This window comes from Herpailurus yagouaroundi, unplaced genomic scaffold (genome assembly GCF_014898765.1).
Source record: "Herpailurus yagouaroundi ecotype Mexico unplaced genomic scaffold, PumYag 250, whole genome shotgun sequence".
Lineage (NCBI taxonomy): Eukaryota > Metazoa > Chordata > Mammalia > Carnivora > Felidae > Herpailurus > Herpailurus yagouaroundi.
In genome coordinates this window covers 438,447-442,410 of record NW_024412467.1, presented here as the reverse complement: position 1 = coordinate 442,410, position 3,964 = coordinate 438,447, and positions in this window count along the sequence as shown.

The window sequence follows — 3,964 nt, the reverse complement described above, 5'->3', positions numbered from 1 at the left end:
TAATTTCACCCCTAGGTGTTCAAACAGATGGGTACACGTGCACAGAAGACACGTACGAATGTCACTGGTGCCATTATTCGGAATTGCCTCGCACTGGAAACGGTCGGAACGATGCATCTGTTGGTAGGACGGAGAGACGGTGCTACGTGCACAGCTCCTTGCAGCTGTGAGCCTCACACGCACGGTCTGAGTTTAAAAAGCTAGTCACAGAAGCCTCCAGCTTTGCGAGTTTGTAGGAGCAGAGAGCAAAACCGGTGAAACTTATCTGTGGTATTAGAATGCAGGACGGCGGTTACCTTTGGGGAAGAGCGAGGTTGTGACTGGAAGGGGCTTGAAAGGGGCTGCTGGGATGCTGGTTGTACAGATATGTTCTTTGTACGCTTGTATTTGGTGTGTGTGGTTTTTTTTTTTTTTTTTTTTACCATGTTTAAACAAGTTCCAAAACTGAATTCTGATTCGTCACCCCCTCGTGTGAACCCGCGCCCTCTCTGGTGACCTCCGGCTCAGAACACCGAAGCTTCTTTCTGCGGGTTACACGAGCCAAAGCCCTGAGAGCCATTCTGGTTTCTTTCTCTCATGCTTCCACGTCCACACCGTCAGCAAACCGGTCTGTTGTGTTTTCAAAATATGGCCTCAACCGCTTCCTACCACTCACTGCTACGGTTTTGTCCAAGTTGCCATCAGCCCTTAGTTGGACTTCTTGGAGTAGTGTCCCGCTCGAGTCTTCTGGTACTTTCGACCCTGCAGTCTCTTCCCTACATCACAGCAAGTGACCCTTTTATTTTATTCATTTTTAATTGTTTTAATGTTTATTTATTTTGAGAGAACATGAGCAGGGGAGGGGCAGAGAGAGAGGGAGACACAGAATCCAGGCAGGTTCCAGGCTGTGAGCTGTGAGCACAGAGCCCGACATGGGGTTTGAACCCACGAACCGTGAGATCATGACCTGAGCTGAAGTCGGACTTTTAACCGGCTGAGCCACCCAGGTGCCCCAGTGACCATTTTAAAACATAACCAAAATCACATCCCTCCCCTGCTCAGTAGGCTCCAGTGACTTACCGGCTCATTCTGAGTAAAATGCCAAATCGTCCCAAGGCCAGGCAGGCCCTGCGTGAATGTTTTCCAGCCATCTGACCTCTCCTACCACTCACCGAGCTCCAGCGGGTGTTCCTAGAACAGCCAAATGCTTCCGTCACAGCCAAATGCTTCCAGGCCACACCCTCTGCCTGGAAAGTTCTCCTCCCAGGTATCTACTTAGTTCATTCCTTCAGTCTCTGTTTGGAAACGGACCCTCTCCTGAGAAAGGAGTTTCCGGCCATCTGATTTGCATCGGCAGGGCAGCCCTTAGGGGGGTTTCCCACAAGCCATCTGTGCTATTTTAGTGCTATTTAAAATACCATCGCTCAGCATTGTACACATCTAAAAATTTTTTTAATATTTATTTATATTTGAGAGAGAGAAAGAACCAGCAGAGGAGGGGTAGAGAGAGAGGGAGACAGAATCCAAAGCAGGCTCCAGGCCGAGCTGTCAGCACAGAGCCCAATGCGGGGCTTGAACTCACAAGCCGTGAGATCGTGACCTGAGCAGAAGTTGGACGCTCAATCGACCGAGTCACCCAGGCGCCCTGGCATTTTACACATTTATTTAGAATAAATGTGAGTTCTGTGAAAGCAGATTTGGTTTGGTCCACGTCTGAAGCCCCACTACTGTAAGGCCAGCTAACTCTCAGGCACTGGCTGTGGATGAGTTACTTTTAATGAAGACCGACTAGGTTATGTGAGATTTCCCCCTTTCCTGCTTCCCTCACCAAGGTATTGGACAAAAACCCAGTGAGGTGGCCCTTTATAATCTGGCGACAGACTAGGAAATTGCCGATCTAGGACCTTGGGAAAAATGCTTGGTCTCTATATGGGGACTGGACAGTCTTGGACGCTGAAACACCCTTAGAACTACATATGAAGGTCATAGGATTTTTTAGAAATCATAGAGAATTCCTTGCCTCCCAAAGTGTTGTTTTCTGGGTTACTGCTGAGATCCTTGTCAATGGTCGTGGCTACACCTCTGATGTAAACTGAACCGCTCTATTTTTCTGGGCTGATCATAATTTCAAGGAAAAAGCTGTAACTTCTTTTAAAGTTTTTTAAAAAGCTGTAACTTCTAACTTCCAAATCTCCCCTTTAGATTTTAGTTGTACCCCGCCGTCTAGTCCGACACACTGGGATCCGGCACGTTACGTAAATCTGTAGCTACGTTATGGTAGGTGTCTGTGGCGTATAAATAACAAAATTAGGGGAAAAAAGACATACCGCTTAAAGTAACTTCCTTTCTCGGTTCTTCAAATAGGAGTGAGGAGGGAAAAAAGGAGAGCCCGTGGCTAGGGGACACGTCAGGCAAAGGACACCAGGCACCACAGTGGGCGATGAGACGGACGCGTCTGAGCAGCGGCTGGTAGTCTGCCCGCCTGGGGACCTGGGAGGTGTTCCGGGACAACTAGGAGATACGGTTTTGTGGGCTACTCAGAAAGATACAGAAACTAAGGTCACGTTAACTTTCGGAGTCTCCCTGCTCGTCCCTGGTCGGGGCCTGGCATACTGGGAGTGGTTAGCACACAGTCTGGAGAGCTGGTGGGCCGGCACAGGGGGAGGCATGGAAGAGGATGAAGTTAGGCAGTGACCGCATAGTCCCGGGGCTCCGCATCTGACCTGACAGCATCTCTGAAGGGATCAAGTTAAGGGAACAGAGTGGAATCTTTCAGGGTTCAGGACGCATTTCCACATAAATCCTGTTCATTTAGGAATCGGTGGTACAGGGACAGGAGTCCTCTCCTTGCAGACAGACGCGGGGTTTCCCATTTGGGGATCTCCTCTGAAATGAGGACCCTTCCCACAGATGCAGAGGCTTCATTTCCTTGGAATCTGAGCGGCTCAGATTCCAGCCAGAGCTTACCCTGTGACCGGGGTCCAGTCCTCCTGGCCAGTCTTATCTCTCCCCAATGGGACGACCTAAGTCCTACGTGACAGAAGTCTCGAGAAATTGAGGAATACCAAGGTGACGTTCCTTTATAGATGCGTCAAGTTACGACAGAAAAAGGTCCTGAGGTTTAAATGGCTACATTATTTCCTGAATTCTGTTTTTCACCGTCTGGCATCTTCAGTCAAGGAGGGGCCCAAATCCCAGTGTGGGTCACTGGCATTTATATAAATAAGCCAAAAAGACTGCATGGATTTTTTTTTTTTTTCACTTGTGAAAATCTGCAGCGCCCCCTCCCCCAAACCTCACCTGCAGAAGAGTCTAGAACTCCTTTTCTATGCTACCCTGTTGTCAGAGCTCTCCATTCTCAAGGCCAGGCTGGGAAGTTGTCAGGTGCCCCTTAAAAGAGCTACCTGATCGTCAGACTCCATCCGGAGGAAACCTGATGCTGATTTCTGGCTGACGCGTCGCCCTGCCTGCCGGGGGCATCGTGGGCACGGTCGTCTGCTTCAGAAATCTGGGGGCCAAGGAAAAGCAGGTAAAATGACCTTTACACAGCTGCTTAATTTCTGCAGTGTGGTGAGGAAATAAGTTGACCCTACACCCCAGAGCCTGTGCGAACCCAACTTAAAAGATATCACAAAAACTATACTGTGTACAGCAGCCGATCTGTGAGGCTTGTAAGAGGAGCTGCAGGAAGAAGCTACAATTCAAGGAGGGGGAATGAAGCCTGCCCCCTTGTTCTTTCCAGGGTGCGCGGCAGGAGTGTGCCTGGTCTAACCCCCCAGGCCGGTCTCTGAGCGCAGGGCCTTGGCAACAGAATTTTACAAAGTTCCTGAAGTGATTCCACGATGCAATGAGGGTTAAATAACACTGGTTTCAGGTACAGAAGAGGATCTTTGTAGGTTGTGATGAGCTAGAATGTTAAAACCAGGAGAGAAAATAACAGGAAGGTTTAACGTTACACTGACGTAAGCCACTATATAATGAGTCA